General features: G+C 41.4%; 1 long non-coding RNA gene across 1 annotated transcript in view; it reads right to left on the bottom strand.

The window, feature by feature from the left end:
* Positions 1–1,432: 1,432 nt before the first annotated feature.
* Positions 1,433–18,003, bottom strand: part of LOC137887915 (uncharacterized) — a 32,189-nt gene continuing 15,618 nt past the window's right edge. Inside the window, exon 4 of the long non-coding RNA XR_011105080.1 lies at positions 1,433–1,894. This is a non-coding gene — a long non-coding RNA (uncharacterized lncRNA). The remainder of the gene's footprint in view (positions 1,895–18,003) is intronic.

The following is an 18,003-nucleotide window of genomic DNA, read 5'->3' as shown; positions in this document are numbered from 1 at the left end:
CCATAAAGCCCTGCATCTGTGTGTGTTAAATGAAGTGTGCCGCAACCACATGAGTGTATGTGCCTGTGTACTTTCGTGCATATGTGTGTGTGTGCGCACGTGCATACTCACTCACACATGTTTGAATGTGTGCTGAGGAAGTGAAAGCTACATGAAGGGGGAGGACATAATATGCTGTTTCTTTTCCATGATCTTGTATATTTTTTGGTGGAGTGACCTGACGCCATTTCATCACGGACCCCGAGAAGACAGCCCAAGGGAGATGCAAGATGTAGAGGGACAGCAACTGCACCACAAAATGAAATGAGAAATCAGAGAGGTGCAGAGAGAATGAAGAATGAAACCCGGGCTGGAAGACAGGATGGAACAGGAGTGCTCTCTTATTAATGCCAGTCCACCAGTCAGTGAATCTAAAAAAAACTGTAGCGTCGAAGTCATCCACCTGTCCCATGTCCTTTTCAGAGAGAAGGACATTAACACACATTGGAAGGCTAGATGAACACTTCACATTGTCCACAACAAAAAAAGACATCTAAATCCTGTTAATGTGCCATTCATTGACTCTCCAACATTCCTGTTAAAAAAAATAAGCACACAAACAATTCATGGCTAGTTGGCCAGGCGTTGCTATAGTAATTTTTTGTGGCTGTTTTCTTGTGCATCTTTTAATGTCTGAAGGATGTCAGGGTAGAGATGTCGACTGAGCACAGGGTTATCCTTGGGCTTATCATGTCAAGCAATACAAATTCATTTCATATTCATCAGAATGGTTGTTCTCTGCAGGGGGTTCATGGCGCTACCTATCCAACTCCCCCTTTTCTCTTTGATTTGGCTCATTTGAGCAGTGCGGTCCCCGGCAGCTTGTTAGAACTGCCACCTCGGTGACTCTGCCCCCTGGATGGAGAGGGAGGGAGGCGATGGGGGAGATGGCAGAGATGGAAGGGGTGCTCAGAGGGGTGTTGAGGGGGGAGTGGGATGATAGGTTGGGGAGGCCTACCCAAGAGCGCTTTCACAAGTCACGGGTGAGCAAGCAAGGCTCGCTGGGTGGAAACCGAGAAATCCTGAACGAGGCACACCATCTACTGGCTTAGCATGGGTACTACTGTCTGCTGTGAGGGAAGGGGTTTGAGAGAGAGCACTCCCCTCACTAAAAGGTCAACAACATTTTTTCTGTCTGCTGTTAAAACTGCTTTCAGTGAGCAACTGTCCACATCTTCAGAAATATTACAATGATGAACCTTTGACAGATTCAAATGACTTCACTTGTCATGTCTTGCACAGAATTTGCCAAATGCAGTTTGCCAGAGAGGACACAAAAGAGACATACGGATGCCCACATGCAAAATGACTGAAAATCAAGCCATTCAGAAAAAAACGTGAAGAGACGACATTCAAAAGGGAGCTGTTCCTTTTTTATTATTACTGACAAGGTGCAAAAATGATCCCTTAGGTCAAAGGGACAAGAGACATAACTGCCTAAATTACCCATAATGGCTCACATATGTAGCCTGCATGTGCCTCAGTTTTGAGACAATACATTTCAAGTGCTGAAATGCATACCTTTGTTAGACATGGGCCAGAGAGAGTTACGCTTTACCTACTTGCTGAACACACGCGACATAGGAGAGAAAGAATAAATAAAAAGTGGAATCATTGTTCTTCTTCCTTTCTATTTTCCAAGGTCATGTTCATTTATCACAGCGGGGTGCGCAGTTGAGACTGGACAAAGGCTTGAATATATAATGGCAGGTGTAGGATAAACAGGATAGTGTGGGGATGAGGGGATGAGGGGCACAGCGTATTCAGCATCAAGACTTGGCCTGATTAGATGTCCAGACATGCCATAACCTTGGGGATCTGCCAGCGAAAAAGGGGAGCAGGAGGAGGGGTGGATCTGTGTGGGTTAAATGCAGACAGACAGAGAGGTGCAGACAGAAACACACACACATGAGAACAGAAAGAAAATGAATGGAGAAATTCAGAAAATATTTTCATTTTCTTCAATCTGTACATATATAAAATACGATGAGGTGCCATTACTGAACCCCGCAATCCCCCCCCCCATCCTCCCACTCTTCACCCCATGAAAAAAATAAATCTAATTTTCCCATCCCTCCCACAGAAAGCCTCCCTCCACACACACACGCACACGCACACACACACACACACAAACACACACACACAGTAGCCCCACCCACCACCGCTCCCAGCCCACATTCAGGCTACCCCAGCTCCTTCCATCCTCACTCTCATAGTGATGCACCATTTCTTTCTCTGAGCAAGGCTCCATTTTGTAATAAGTTGTGATCAGTGTTTTAACCAATTTGCATTCAATCCTGAGAAAATGGTGGAACAGCCTTTTTGAAGGAGAAAATACTAGGGGTAGAGTATCAGGAGGAAGGACAAGGGAATTACAGTGAATTATCAAATATCCAGCTGGGATTATTGTGAATTTATAGTAGTGTGATGTTGTAAGTTTTGTATTAATGCATAATGTTACGTCGATGGCAGTCACTGTTTCATGGATAAGTGGTCAAAATAAAAAAGCTTGGCTTCACGTTTATGCTTTTTTATTTATATTCAGATATCAAACCCTTCTAAGTACTAAAGTAGACAAGCAACAATGTAAATATACTGCCATGCTCAGCTATCTGAGAGGTAAGGTGGATAGATAACGGTTTGTTTTCTGCTTTCACTGCCTTTAAAATAATGAGAAGTGAGAATATACTACGAGCAACGTCTTACCCATAGGGCAGGGAAACAAAAACACATTATCACAAATGGTATGCTGTTGAACAAATAGAGGACAGATAGAATGAATACTCATACTATGTGTAAAATTAATAAAGCAAAGCGTTTAAAGTGCAGAGAGGGCCACGGCTTTGAATATGCAACCTGAAATTTATCATAACATACTAATGCACAAGGAACAAATATCTCTGAAAGGCTAACAGAACGTCATTAACTGCCAGTTCCTTTTACTTCTAACTTTAGTGTAAACATGGCTCATTTTGCACACTTGGCAAAGATATCTATTCATGCTCAAAAAAACGATGACAGGGTGAAAATGTGAGACAGGTATTCTCCACAGTCAATCGTTTCACACTGAGATTGCATCGGCTATTAGCTATTGATACACACTGTGGCAGATAATGAATGTGACCATTCATGGACATGGTAATGATTGAGTGTGACAAGAATTGCAAATAATGTGAAACTATTACCAACAAGTTACAACCAAACAGGCTATCCTATATACCCCAGTATTACTTACAGTGACATCATCTAAACAGTTTCAGATATATTGATAAGATCAACCACAATGTGCAAAGGGCAGTTTACTGATTTTATATTTAGTTTTTTAAATATTTAGGTTACAGTGAATGTGATAGCATGAATGATGAAAACACTCAAGGGAGCTAATCCAGCTGTGCAAATCACTTTCGCCTTTATGGAGGAACGGATCTCCAGACATGTGAACAGGAAGTAAAGTGGAGGGCAGAACTTCCTAAGGTCCATAACCATCCATGACCTGAGTGCTAGTGGCCAGCTTTTTGGGGGGAGTTAATGGGTGGTTCAAATCATGTTTAAGGGCTGCAGAGATAGCAAAGTTAATTACAACACCACTGAAGACCATTTTTTTCCTCAATCTGAATAAGTTTTTCATTAATGGTGTCACAGAGATCAGCAGTTATCGGTACCTCCGGAGGGATAGCGGGGGGGAAAACAATCACTGATTCTTTCACACAATTTCACCATCTAATTTCCGACCATGCATTTTGGAACAAAATTAATTTCCTTGGCTATCAAATGAATCAGAAACAAGTGATTGCTGTTGGTGCCAATCCAGGCAGGCACAATGAGATCTCTCTGCTCCGTTCTGACAGAATGAATTGCGTGTCCCTGCTGAAGCTGAGACACGTCATGCAGACTGGGCTGCAAGTCTGCGTGGGATCTCCCTCTTCAGCCATTTCCTCACCATCACACTCCGGCTCTCATTCACACAAAGGCTCACTTTTATTAGAAACAACGTCAAGACATAGTGCTCTATATTCTGATTGATTCTGGGAGCTATCCTACATCATCCCACTGCTTACTCGTTAGCTCACACCCTCTATGGTCATCCTTATCAATCTTATTGGTTTAAAAACTCAAAATTACCCATTTTGCATGCTTAGAGGTGCACTAAATTAGGGTTATAATATCCAGTGGCCTATATGATATGCAGTATGCTACATTATACATGCAGCATCTTGTTAGATTCAATGCATGTTTTCCGCATGGCTTCCCTCTGAAACATGGGGGGTTTTGAAGATCGGCTATATGCTAAAATGCCTTAGGCTATCTTTACAAGGTTATACAGCATTAAGAGAAGGAATGCTCACCCAGGGAGGTGAAGGGGTAACCCCCCCCACCCCACCCCACACACACACACACACACACACACACACACACACACACACACACGCACACACAAATACTGACACACTACCACCTGGGTAGCGCATTCAGAGACGTTGGGGGCGGATTGGGGAGAACGGGTTAAACGATGGTGTTGTAAAACATTTAGCTGCTTCAGATAGAGCTTCAGAAAGGTTGGACCTCAACCCCTGCCATTACAGAATTACCCTAACTGCTGCCTTAGTATGACTGAGCATAGACACTGTGCCCAATCTTCTCAACCATCCTATTGATTTTCACACCCTGAGACAGTGTGCTCCCAAATGGAAGTTAAGGCATTTTATAGGGAATTTCACCTGCACAGGAAACTTTACAGGGATGCGGGTGTCACCAACCACTCTTGCACTGCTATTGCTATATAATGGCCATCGGGAGCTCTATTCAGTCCTTTCATTCACACACATTATAATATGTACTCACATAGATGTATATACCTACCGCTGTGACATTCAAGGGAAAAAAGGCTCTATAGGAGACTTTTCCAAAGATCATTTATAATGGCATTTTACCTTTATTGGACTGTTGGCAGTGGAGTGAAAGGAAACACTGTAACTGTAAAAGAAAGAGGGGGTTGACATGTGACCCAAGCTGGATTTAAAACAAGAACTTTTCAGAAACAGTGCTGTAGACTGCTGCTCCTCCAGAATTGTTTCATTTTATACTTCCATTGAAAGTTTTAAACTTCATTGCAACAGAAAATATACAAAGCACAGGGTCAGGAATGATGGCCCAAGAGAATTTCAAAAGAATTATTAAAATGGACTGAGATTACACATTGATGATCACATTAAAACATATGTTGAGTTCACAGAAATCCTCTTTATCAATACGTTTATGATAGGCACGAGTAAATAAATTCCAAATGTGTGATGTTTAAGCTGTGGGTGCTGCATATTTTGTTCATTGTTTTTCTGACTATTTTGCTACGGGTGTAAGAGAGTTTGTAGCTCAGAAACATCATTTATGATGGTCTGTATCATATCAAAGTTACTGGCAGGCAAAAGCCTTGAGGATAGAGGTTAATATATAAGAAGTTAATACTCGGTGGAGGATTAAAAAAAAAGCACACATTCTCCCATAAATGCCTGAAACAAGATAGAAACTTCAGCTTGACAAAAGCATAGACTTTTATCTATGTGCCGTACTGTTGATAATTCAAAAGGCACAAAGAAGACTATTATCCATCTTCTTGCTCGAAAGACAACTGTGCAATAGATGGGCAAGGAATGATGCCAAGGGGGTATCTATAGCGATGGAGGAAGAAAATCAAGGAAGGAATTGTGGACTAATAAAACTTCCTTAACTCTGCAACAACTGGATATATATGGTTTCTTTTCATTTCTTCTCCAGCTCTACTCACTCCTAGTAAAACTAGCTCTCAACACCAGCACTCACTGACCTCAGGATAGCCCTGCAAACATGAAAGACCCTTTATCTGTTCCAGGTGTTGGCTGACTCACGCTCTGTGTGTGTGTGTGTGTGTGTGTGTGTGTGTGTGTGTGTGTGTGTGTGTGTGTGTGTGTGTGTGTGTGTGTGTGTGTGTGTGTGTGTGTGTGTGTGAGAGAGAGAGAGAGAGAAAGTGAGTATGAGAGACACACAGATGTTTATGTACATGAACATATTCAAGATCCACAAGTAATTTACCAGAGTAAAACAGGACAGCAATACAAAACACACTGTACTGTTAAATTCCCAACATGTGAAAGCAATATGAAGGCTTTTTACATCAGCCCTGCTCGGATTGAGTATCATCTATCCAGATATAGACAGTGTGTGTGTGTGTGTGTGTGTGTGTGTGTGTGTGTGTGTGTGTGTGTGTGTGTGTGTGTGTGTGTGTGTGTGTGTGTGTGTGTGTGTGTACACATACAGTTGAGACTGATTATAGTTCACGCAAAGCATTAGGATGTGTCTCTGTTGACCACTTCTGATCAGATTTTGTTTCCTGCATGCCTCCCATTTGATTTAATCTGCAAAAGTATAAAAAAAACATTGCTATATTGCTCGACAAGAGGACTGCAGTGGGTTCATCACCTCAGACACAAAATGTAAAATATTGTCAGACGTATTTGGCATCGGCATGTCAACTGGAAATGTGTCACGCAACATAGAGTTGACTTTGTGGTCCCTCAAAGCAAAATGCATGAATTCCCAATGCAATACATACGATTGTTCTTGTGCACATTTCTGACCACCTCATAATGTGGTTTTGAGCAACCAGGTCCCAGTATGGCCTCAATGGACAACCGTACACACTCAACCACAAACATACAGGACCGATGAAGCCAAACACTGATAAATACAAACATGCACTCTGGTGCTCAGCAATATGCTGCACAGAAGTGACCCCAGCCCCTCCCCTGCTCCCTCTCGCTCTGTCTGGTTTCAGGTTAAACTTGACCCCTCACACTTGACCTTTGGGGCTTGGCTCAGTGCTGGTTGAGCGGAGAGAGGTAAGGGCACAGCTGTGAGGGAGGGTCCACAGCAGGACAGACTCCCCTCTGACAAAGGGAGAAATTCAATTGGAGCATATTAGTGTCCAAGTAGTTGAATATCACTCATTCTGGCTAACTGGAAACATCTTTTCTTCTGCGTTCAAGGCAGCTTCCATTAACCTCCAAAACGGTGGGAGGGCCAGGGTTGGGTCACACAGAAGAGCTCTCAGCTTCAACTTTGCCAGCACTTCTTTGCAGCACTCTATTTTTAACCTCTGATACATATTGCTGTGGTCATTATTTTCAATGTTTCTGTCCCGCACTGTCAAATGCCTTGCAGGTTTGATGTATGAACGGTGGTCCATCACTTACATTGTTCCCCAGGACAAGCAATGAGTGTGTGGTTCCCTGCAGTGGGCCAGACAAAGACAGATAGATGGGCCTGGCTCAGGCCACAGGTACCAAGGGACACTTCTCAGGACAGCTTACAAATAGGACTGAGAGGGAAGGGATGAAGCTGAATAAAATCTGATACTCCACAGAGCTGCTCAACCCATAACTGTCACCTCTGCAGATTGAACAGCCACCCTAAATGAAGATAAACTATCGATCCACACAGTAATATCTGGTGTTTGGTAAGACTACAATGAGAAGAAGTCACGCCAGAGAAAATATTCTCTTGTTATTTAAATATTGATCTCAATTGTGACACAAAGACTTTACAAACATGGAACAGGAAAGCGTTTAGGAGCGGAATACAACTTCACTCTGTGAGCTGCTTTAAAACAAATTAAAAACAAGAGGAAAATAATACTGAAATTGGGTCCCATCTCAGTGCAACAACCCTCCACCCCCACGCCGTCTCCCCTCCTGCCATCCCCAATGTCTCTTTTCTCCACAATCAGTGTCAGAAGAAGCGGCGAGGAACGGTTTGTGAGAAACACTTATCTAGCACAGCGGCAGAGCCCTGTTCCTACACCCTTTATCTCACCAGGAGATGGAATTCAATATACAAAAACCCCATCATGCAGCAGCATCACGCCTGTGCTGGGGATAAGGGCAGGGTTGCCAGGTAATTGGTTGGTGGTGGACGAACACAAGGTTTGAGACTACCCGTGGAGGAGTGGAGATTACAGGAAGGGGTGGAGGGACTGGGTAACTGGGAGTCAGGGGGGGTGGGAGGGGTAGTTCTTGAAAATCTTTCTCCACATCCCCCTTCTCCTCCATCCACCCATCCCTACCCCGCCTGCTCATGTAATCTACAGCCCCACAAATGTGCATGTGTGCTTGTGAGTTGGTGTGTGTTTTTTTGGTTCCAGCACGAATAACAATGCATGTCAAGTTTATTTGTATAGCCTCTATGTCACAATGCAACCCCCCAAACCCCCTTTCAAAAATGGAAAAATTGCACTACTTTGTTTCTATTATACAAGTTTGTATTTTGCATCCCCCTGTGCACATTAATTAAGAAAATCCCTCACATCCATGACATTTAAATTAAAATTAAAGCAGATAATGTCATAACAAGAACGGAATATCATTATGGAGCAAAAATAATTTCTTTCCATTGAGATAATGTAAAAGGGGATTGGAGGGCGATGATCACGCACATGCAGTAAGGACAGCGGAAGAGGGGGAGCACACAGGAAATCCACCAGCACACCATTTCCCGTTTTCCAGCGACTCCTCGAGATAACAGGCGCAGAAGAGGGAGAGATAAAGGAACATGCGAGAGAAAGAGAAAGAAAAAGTCATTTCTCTGATTTATTTATGATGCAATGAAGGTATGCTGAACGCATCAGAACATGCAGCAGTGGTCATACTGTCAGGAAAGATGAAGTGTCTTCATAGTCGACTGAGCGAACGAGCGAGAGAAAGAAAGTAGGAGGGAGAAAATTAGAGGGAGAGAGAGGAGGGTGGCTATACTGCAGAAGGGTGTTAACCATCTCATCTCTACCGCACCACCGCACTCGCCACAAAATGGCTACTTCGTTCCTTCTGACGGCCGGCACTAGGAGGGGGGCCATCTAAACCACCGCTATCTCATCTCCCACCTCCGTAGCCTATTCTTCAACCTCAACTATTTCTCATATTTATGGGCTGGTTTCATACAACACTCTGTTGAGTGGCTTTTTACCTGCACATTTTCAGACCACATGAAATCTGTTAAATCAGTCTTATTTTTTTTAAAGATCTGTTTAATGTTCTGGTAAATTACAAAATTACTTTCAACTTTACAAAATGTGCAGATATTGTACAGACTCTATCAAGAACAATACAATGAATTGAACAAAGACAGAGAAGCAATAGATCCACAGTATGTTAGAATGCTGCTGAATGTGTAAACTTAAAAGAGAGAAAGCAGTTTAGAGGGAAACCAGCGTAAAAATACGCAGGTTTATAGAATATAATGAAATGCTTTAAACCTGCAAAACAAAAACATTAAGCAGATGTGAGGGGAAAAGTCAGTGCAGGTAGTGAGCTTACAGCTTGCTTAAACACAGGACATGAGCTCATGTCCAGGGCAACATCCCCCTCTGCAGGCAAAGAGAAAACAATCACTCTCCACAAAAACCTGTTTTATAAACTAAGATGGAGCCTTGGAGGCCATTTCCTTCATTACTTTCTATCTATTTTATGTTGTTCTGTTTCCATTTGAAGACCACTTAAGATAGACCACTTTTAAAAAAAAATGTTGCCTGAACAAAAATAGGAAAGCCAATAATTCATATTATCAAGGGGAGTAGATGACTGTACAGCACAAGAAGTGTACTACATATGCAGCAAACCTCAGCCCACAGTGGTTACATAAGAGCTAGGCCTACTTCTAAAATATTGCTGAATAGCAAGGAGAAAATAAAATCACTGTACATTCCCTGGTTTAGCCTTAGCTCCATCCATTCATCACTTGAGCAGAGCAATTTCCAGTTGAAATCATCCATACAACCAGTGCTCTCTCCTGCTTGTATTGCCCTCGAAAAGATTTATTAGCAGTTTTTAACCCAGCATGCAAATTAATATAACTGGGAATTTTATATAATTTAATGGCTCACACATGAACCAATTCAAAATGTCATTATTGCTAGCACTTCATATAGATGTGAATATACTGGAACTTGTATGTACTTCCATATTTTGAGACCGTCTCTGAATCTTCACCTCGTTGGTGACAAAAATTGGAGGTCTGCAGCACCAATTCAAATAAGCTTGAGAAATGCAGCACATGTTCATCTGCTTTCTGTAAAAAGGGAGAAGGTAAGAAATGGTAAGTGAAGAAGAGTGGATCTGGATGGTTGACTGAACAAGTTTTTGCTTTTTTGTGTCTCAGGAGAAATTTCAGTTACATGAGAACCTCTGCTGCTTTTTTACCTCTATACTGAAAGCATGTTGACATAATTGTCAGTCCAAATGAGAAGTAAACATATTGGTTGATTTCAACTTCCAAGAGTCATCAATGGTAAAGCAAATAACATAGTTCTCTACTTTACCCACACATTTACCAAGTGGAATACTGTGTTACATACTTAATACTATAAATAAATTTCTTATTATTTGCTGTTTTAAAGAAAGCAAACAGAGTTCTTAAGTCAGAAACAAATCATACCAGCTTTATTTAACTGCATTGTACCTTAACTAATATCACTTATAACACCTTGATTGACATTTTTGACATTCTTGTCAAAAATGACAACCAACTGTAGTACAATCAAAAGTAGAAAAAAGTAAAACTTAACTGCATGATATGAAATATCATTCGAAAAAGGTAACAAAATAAACCGATCAATATTTCTACATTATCATTCTGCTCAGAAAATTAAAAAGATACAAGCCTGAAAAAAAAAAATCTCCTGTGCTTATGCGGTACCATTTTTTTTCTACAATGTATCCAGCGATTGACCTGGCACTTTTTTCTCTGTGTTATGGAAGACTTTGCAGTTGAGCCTTTGAATCAGCTGATGCTTTACCACAAGCCCTCAACTCCAAGGTTATTTCTTCAGGATTTCCTTTAAGTTCTTTAAAGAGCAGCTAGCATTTGGAATACATATTATACATAAAAACTCAGTCAAATAAACTAACAAAAGTTAGGGGATCAGCAGCATCAAAGCATTCCTGGGCTGGCTCGAACCACATGATGAGTCTCGTGTCTTTGTGAGCAGAAGCTCGTAGATGTTCAGCACATTTCAGAGCCTGGCTTTAGATTTTTTCAGCAGATTATCTTTTGGTCTTTGAAGCCCAGAACCCACCTGCTTCAATCCCAACAGCGCTACTCCTCCGGTTTGCAGGCTGTGGTTCCATTGGTCAACATAAACAGCACCTATGAGCCTTACCCTCGGGGGAATTCCTATTTATTACTGACCAAAGTCTGAGCAGAAGCTCTGCACAGATCTTCAAAGAAGCACTGGCAAATATGCCCCATATGAAATATGAATCATTTGGAAGTTGCTGAAAATCTGAAATATGTCTGTGTGTATAGATACAGTAAGTCAACATGTATCCTTAAACTACTACTATGGATTATCATTTTAAAAGAAACCCAGCTCAGCAAATTCAAATTACAGTTTAACAAAATGAGACTTATTGAAGCTTATTACATTTTTTTTTATTGAATAAAATCCTGTTCTCATACACATACTAACTGATGCATAAAAAAAGACAATATATTGAACCCAATCCCAACATTGGGCATGCCTTGATTATTGACATATATTTGAAGAGTATCGAAGAGACATAGACACACAGTATAAGTGTACAGTATGAAAGCTTATTTCAAAAACACTAAAAACTAAACTTGAGCAAAATGTAAGTGGAGCTACATGGAATCACAACTTATGAGAGCATGAGTTAGCAAGCAGAGGCCTGAATGAAAAGGGGTCATCTTGCATTCTACCTTCAAGGTAGAATGAATTATAAATGGGCTAGCAATGGACACAGAGAGGAGATATCAATATTTAATATTTTCACCTCTAATTTCAAACACACTCCCAGATTGCCACCAATGTCCCGATACATATTCTTAACCTTTTCTATTTAGCAATAAGCAGATTGCATACACAAAAAGCTAGAATCAACATAGTTAGAAATGTAAAGCACAATTCCTGTGTCACACTACAGTTTGACTTATTTTTCCTCTCTTTGTGGCAATGGTGGTAATACAGTACTGGTACTTCCAATTAAATCGTTGCTATGAATTAGCATGAGTTAGCGCAAAACGCCAATTTTACCATTATTTGAAATCCCAGAAAGTGGGCATTATTTAAAAGCTGTGACATTGCTTACTACTGCAAATGAAAAAAAATTATTAAAAAAAAATTACGAGTGAGTTAGTGTCTGATGCAAATGAACAAAAACAATTAGGCTACACTAAACTTTAGTGCTTATACACTCAGGTTAAAACTCTGGAGGCAAATGAGATATATTCCGCTGCCAGGCTTTGTGTGTAAATCCTTTTGTCGTCCCCTTTCTCATAAAGTGTCACTGTCCTGATTACCCTGCAGTGCAGCAGAGAAGCAAATGGGTGAGCAGCAATGGGAGGGGGAGGGGGGGGGGGGGTATGTGAATGAGATGCTCACTGACCCTGCCACCATTACAAAACCACCAGTCTGATCTAATATCCTGACTGGCTGAATGAGTGGGTGGCTTGGTACATATCAGGCCAGCTCTCTCCAGCTGCAGTCTTTGCTTTAGCTTCAACCACTGTACAACCCAACCATTGGGCATCTACCACAGATTCACAATAACTGCTAGTTGGTAGAGGTTGATGTCTCTGCCCTGATGAGCTTTGAAATAACAATAAAAGCAGTTCAGAATCGCAAATCACAACTCCGGATCAATCCTTACATGTGGACAAACACAACCAAACACACACACACACACACACACACTCAGAGTCAGAGTCTCATATTCTCCTACATTTGTTAATTCAAATAAGTCTGCTGTCTGCATTCTATGGCGCCACTTTGAAGGTTAACAAATCAATATTCCAGACGCTTGTCATTTATTAACACAGGAGATCTGGTTGGATAATGACGACTGTGTAGGCATCCAGAGACGGTTCTGTGGGAACAGGTCATTAAGCATTGCAAGGACTATAAAGTAGAGAAGGGGACTCTAATTGGGAGTATGATATGATTATTTGTCTGTAGTGCTGTCACCTCAAATATCACACAGCTCTTCTCCACAGCGAGGCCCGTCAGTCAGAGCTGTGTCTATGCACCATCGTCTAAACCATTCTCAAGTTAAGTGCTCAGTTTCAATCAACCAACAACTGAGATGAACTTAATTTTTTAATTCAGGACAGTTCTGGAAAGTTAGTTTCATGCCCAACCCCTCCGGTCGACTCAACACGCCAAGGGAGTGAGTTGTGTATGTACTGAGTAATGGATTTATTCAACCAAGTCGCATAGACTCCAGCACTGCAGTCAACAGACAGGCCTAGGCACTGCCACTCACAAGTCAGCAAAACGGACACTAGCACCAGGGACCGGATGCATCCCATGTCTGTTCAGATTAAATGAGAGGCTGACGATGTTAATTAGGCAGAGTAAATTTACATCAGCAAATTATGTAAGCAGCTAGAAGAGTAACAAAGCGTGATACCAGTTAAGTCACAGCTTGGAAAACGCTGCCCTGCCACTTCATGCTGATGTGGCCATGGTCGATCAAGCAGAGAAGCCTCAAATGCCAATTAGACATGAGTGGGTAATTGTGTCAGGGGGGCTGGTGGCACAAGGGACTTTGTTACAATGTCCTGAGGCACTCTGTGTTTCCACCCTTCTCCGACATAGCAAGTGACACATCTGAGTTCAGATAAGGAAGTGACTCTCTCTCTTTGTCACACGCACGCAAAACGATGGACTGTTTGGAAATGAGAACATTTAGCGGAGGAAATTCAGCCAACAGGCAGGAAATAAGCCTATATTTTTTTAAGTGTTTATGCACAAATTTAGGATATTTATTTATAAAATAAGGAAGCAACTACAGGCTATCGCTGGGCATATAAGAAACAATCATTAACACTCACATTCACACCTACGGGCAATTTAGAGTCATCAGTTAGCCTAAGATGCATGTCTTTAGACTGTGGAAGCTGGAGAATGCGGAGAAAACCCACGCTGCCACAGGGAGAACATGCAAACTCCACACAGAAGTGCCGTCGAGCCCGGGATTGAAACCAGGCCCCCCTTGCTATGATGTGACAGTGCTAGCTCCACCGTGCAGCCGGGGGTGCCTACCAATCAACTTGGTCGTCACCCCTCTCCCTGTGATTTTATTGATGACATATGCCGTTTTTAAACGTTTTCACAAATAGAGTATAGGCTATAAGGCAACACATTTGAATCAGGTTTAAGTTTCAAACCACAAATCACAAAAGTTGTCCAGTTCGGCTTTCTTCAAATAAAAAATATCCCCAAAATCAACGCTGACCTGGCAAAAGTCCTTCAGGCTTTTATCTTCTCAAGACTTTATTTCTGCAACTTCAACTAGAATGCAGCAGCAAGGCTATCGATGGTTTTAACATACAACATCACATCATTTTACTAATCACTTTTAGAGCATGTCTGGCCCCAAGCTACAGTATATAACAGAAATGTTGACCACGTATGAGCCAGCTCGCAACCTTAGATCCTCAGGTGGGGCCTTTCTGGGTGTTCCAAAGTCGAGGCTCAAAAAGTAAAGGTGGCCGTGCTTTTGATATCAGGACCCCTCGGCTTTGGAACGACCTGCCTGAGGAGATAAGGCTCGAAGAATCTGTGATCTCTTTTCAATCATTCCTAAAACTTAGACTGGCTTTTATGTGATGTCGTCATTTTGTCTTGCTTCTGTTGGGCTTTCTGTTATATTGCCTTGCTTTACCTTTGCTTGTCTGTAAAATAAATTTGTAAACTCTGTTTTTGAAAAGGTGCATAAATTAAGTTATTATTATTTTTAATCGAAATGTATCTATTCCCAAAGTAAGCACCATTTTATAGTATCAATGCAATAAGAGAAAACAATTAATTGGCCAGGCGTGGTATTGGAATATGGAATGAGTACTTTCTCATGGGTCGTTGCTCTGCCATGCTAAAACTAAAAGCCAGTGTGTCTCCTCTCTGAAACACTACTGGTTTCCATCAAGCCCTGGCTGTGATGTCCTCTCTATCTCTCGCAGCAAGACTTGGTAGTCCAGGATGCCCACCCACATCCTCGCTTTCTAGGCAGCTCTTGATTCTAATTGGCTCAGACCAGTCGTATGCCTCTGTAATCCCTGCATGTTAATACTCCCATGGTAACATTCTCTCACCTAATAGCCACACAGTGAGAGGCCTTTTCAACCACATTACCTCTTATTGAGTTACAGAGCCCCATCGTTCCAAATAAGACAAATCTAATTGATCCAGTCTATAAAAATCTCTGTGCCGCTGTGAAAGACCTGTTTCTTTGGTTACTTTATTTATTTATTCACTCGGTTTTCCCACCTTGTAGAGCAAAACCCTGCATGAGGCACACGGAAATTAGGTTTACTCCACGCCATACAAGAAAAGGAAGGATGCAGAGGAGAAATTCAAAGGTTGCAAAATTAGATCAATGGTCTCAACAATCAATCAAAGGCAGGGTTCCACAGGTGTCAGCCTTGGTTGTAAGTTCAAAATGAACCTTTAAAACAGCAGGTACAGAGTTCACTCTTTAGTGAACTATGCAGGGGGGACCAAAGCTGTGGAAAAAGTGAATAAAGAAATACAAGCACAGGAAAAACGGGCACAGCAACAATGTTATATGACATTCATTTTCATGTCTTTTCTGACACTCCATATTGATACTCCATATTCAGTAGGGCTTTTTTTTTTGTCTTTAAAAAGGGATGAAAAAGCACATTTCCATTTCATTTTAGGGTCCAGGTGTAAAAGATGTATTCCAAATGTATGCCAGGCAGAGCTGGTGACTACAGCTGTCAGCCAAGGGTGTTTTGAAGTAAAAAATTACTTTGGAAACTTCTTTAATGCCGTATATATCAAATGTATGTTTATGCCCTGACTTTCACCCATCATACATATAATCCTGTTACCGACTACTGAAGATATTGAGCTCAGCGGGATAGTTAAGTGATTAACTAAAATAAATATTTCATCCAGTGTAAAAGCTAGGGATTGAATGGAGCTGAACATTAAAACACTGGCCTTAAACTCGCCTGTTGAGAAAAAAATGTGATAATAAGGAGAGAAATGGCTGGCGTATACTACGGTAATCCTACCAACAGAGTGCTTCCCCCATGAAGGATTTAACTATTCCCAGCAACTAGATAAACCAAGATATTATATTGCAGAGCGGAATATGTGTTGGAGTATGTGTGTATGCAGTTTGCAGAGCAGGTAAGGTGTGTGTATACGTGTGCGCTAGAGGGGGCATAACCCCTGTCTCCTGTTAGAAATGCGGTGATGACGGTGGAGAGGTCTATGATTTGCCCAGGAGGATTTCTTCGCCTTACCATATTTTAAAAGTAGCTGAATTAACTTTCTGTCTATTAAATCCTGTATCAGGATATATAATTCCTTTTCTATTGCATTTTTTCAACCTTTTAGAAGAATTTCTATCAATCTCATTTTACGCATGATTACAGTTTTAATGAATGATGGTCAGTGTTATTGCTGAGGTTAATCTCAGCTTTCTTTTCTTAAATGCTGGTAACTGGGCTAAACACTGCTGATAAAGCTCAAGGCTTGGGGTGAGAAAAGACCTCAAAAAAGCAATTTGCTTTCTTTTAAAAGTATTCTTACATTATTAACATATTTGGCAACACCATCATATGAATCATGAAAATGTAACAGTTAATTGCCTAAAACCTAAACTTCAGCTCGAAATCCCCCAGATGGATTTCTTTAAATGTTAAATCAATCCATGATTGGTCTCAAAATTCTTCTTATTAAGTCACTTGCTCAAAACTGTACAGAACTAAGGCCTGAGCTTGTGCATCCCTCTCTTTTTTTTCCACAATACCAAAGGGAGAGAGGATCCCTAAAAGATTCCATAGTGTGCTCAACCTTATCATCATGTTTTATCGGGTCGAGGTCTCTCTGTCTCTTGAGTCCCTATTAATCCTGTAACCCTCCATATCGCTAGTAAGTTAATCAGCCCAGTCAATTACTGATCTCATCAGGTACGCTAAAGTGGCTTCAACTGCAACATTTGCAACAGGAGGACACATTTTCCAAGGGAGCTATTAGAAATGTATCCAGTCTACATTTAAGCAGTAATAAGATTTGGCTAACAGTTAAAAAAAAAAAAAAGAGTTTGAGGTACAGTAAAGTAAAATATCTTTGAAATCAACATTCAAATGCTGATGCACAATGAATACTAATGAACTTTAAAGAAGGGACTGCTGGAAGAAATTGGGAATGGGGCAATTAAAGAAAGCCTGAAGCAACTTTACAGAGGACAAAGCATCCTGTCTTTCTAATTAAATTCTGTGGCAGACACCTGGCCTTTCACCTCCTCCTCCATTTTCCTGTGCTCCCAAGTGGCAGTCACGAAGAGGGGCGTCTCGCTAGCTTCGTACACTTTTTCTTCACTGAGGCTGCAAGAAAAGCCCATCTTATTCATGGACAAACGCTCCCAACAGATCTAATCAGCGTTGGTAGACTGGGGTCATAGCGCAGACAGATATCACAGTTACTATTTACCACACATCCCTGGCTCCCACAGGATTATGCCAACACAATATGTCTGACTCAAAAGTCAGCAGCTAGTGACAATTCAAACTAGGCTGGGACACCTGTTTTTAACTTTTAAAAGGACTTTACTCATGTAACCACAGAATTTCCCTGTACAACTGATCTGAGATCCACAGAGGGTAAACTATAGTTTTGGCTGGATACTTGTGTCGGCTCATATCCCACTGTAAGTGTGTATGTCAAGGAGGTTCAAGCGGGGCCTTCACATCTAGAATCTGAGACTGACACACTTTCGGCAAAAGGCACAGTGCTTGGCGATTAAAGGGAACACAGAGTACAGGATAAGTGAGGTTTCACAACCTTGCTCCCGCAGGGATCTCTTAGAAGTACAAGACAGTGAGGAGGAACAACTGTCAAAGGGAAGCTCCCTGGTAATGGTACGGAAGTTAATAAAATGAAGGCAG

This window comes from Cebidichthys violaceus, unplaced genomic scaffold, assembly GCF_023349555.1.
Source record: "Cebidichthys violaceus isolate CVI_PGR_0920_01 unplaced genomic scaffold, fCebVio1.0.p SCAF_5, whole genome shotgun sequence".
In the NCBI taxonomy this organism is placed as follows: domain Eukaryota; kingdom Metazoa; phylum Chordata; class Actinopteri; order Perciformes; family Stichaeidae; genus Cebidichthys; species Cebidichthys violaceus.
This window is presented reverse-complemented; position numbering and strand designations above follow the sequence as displayed.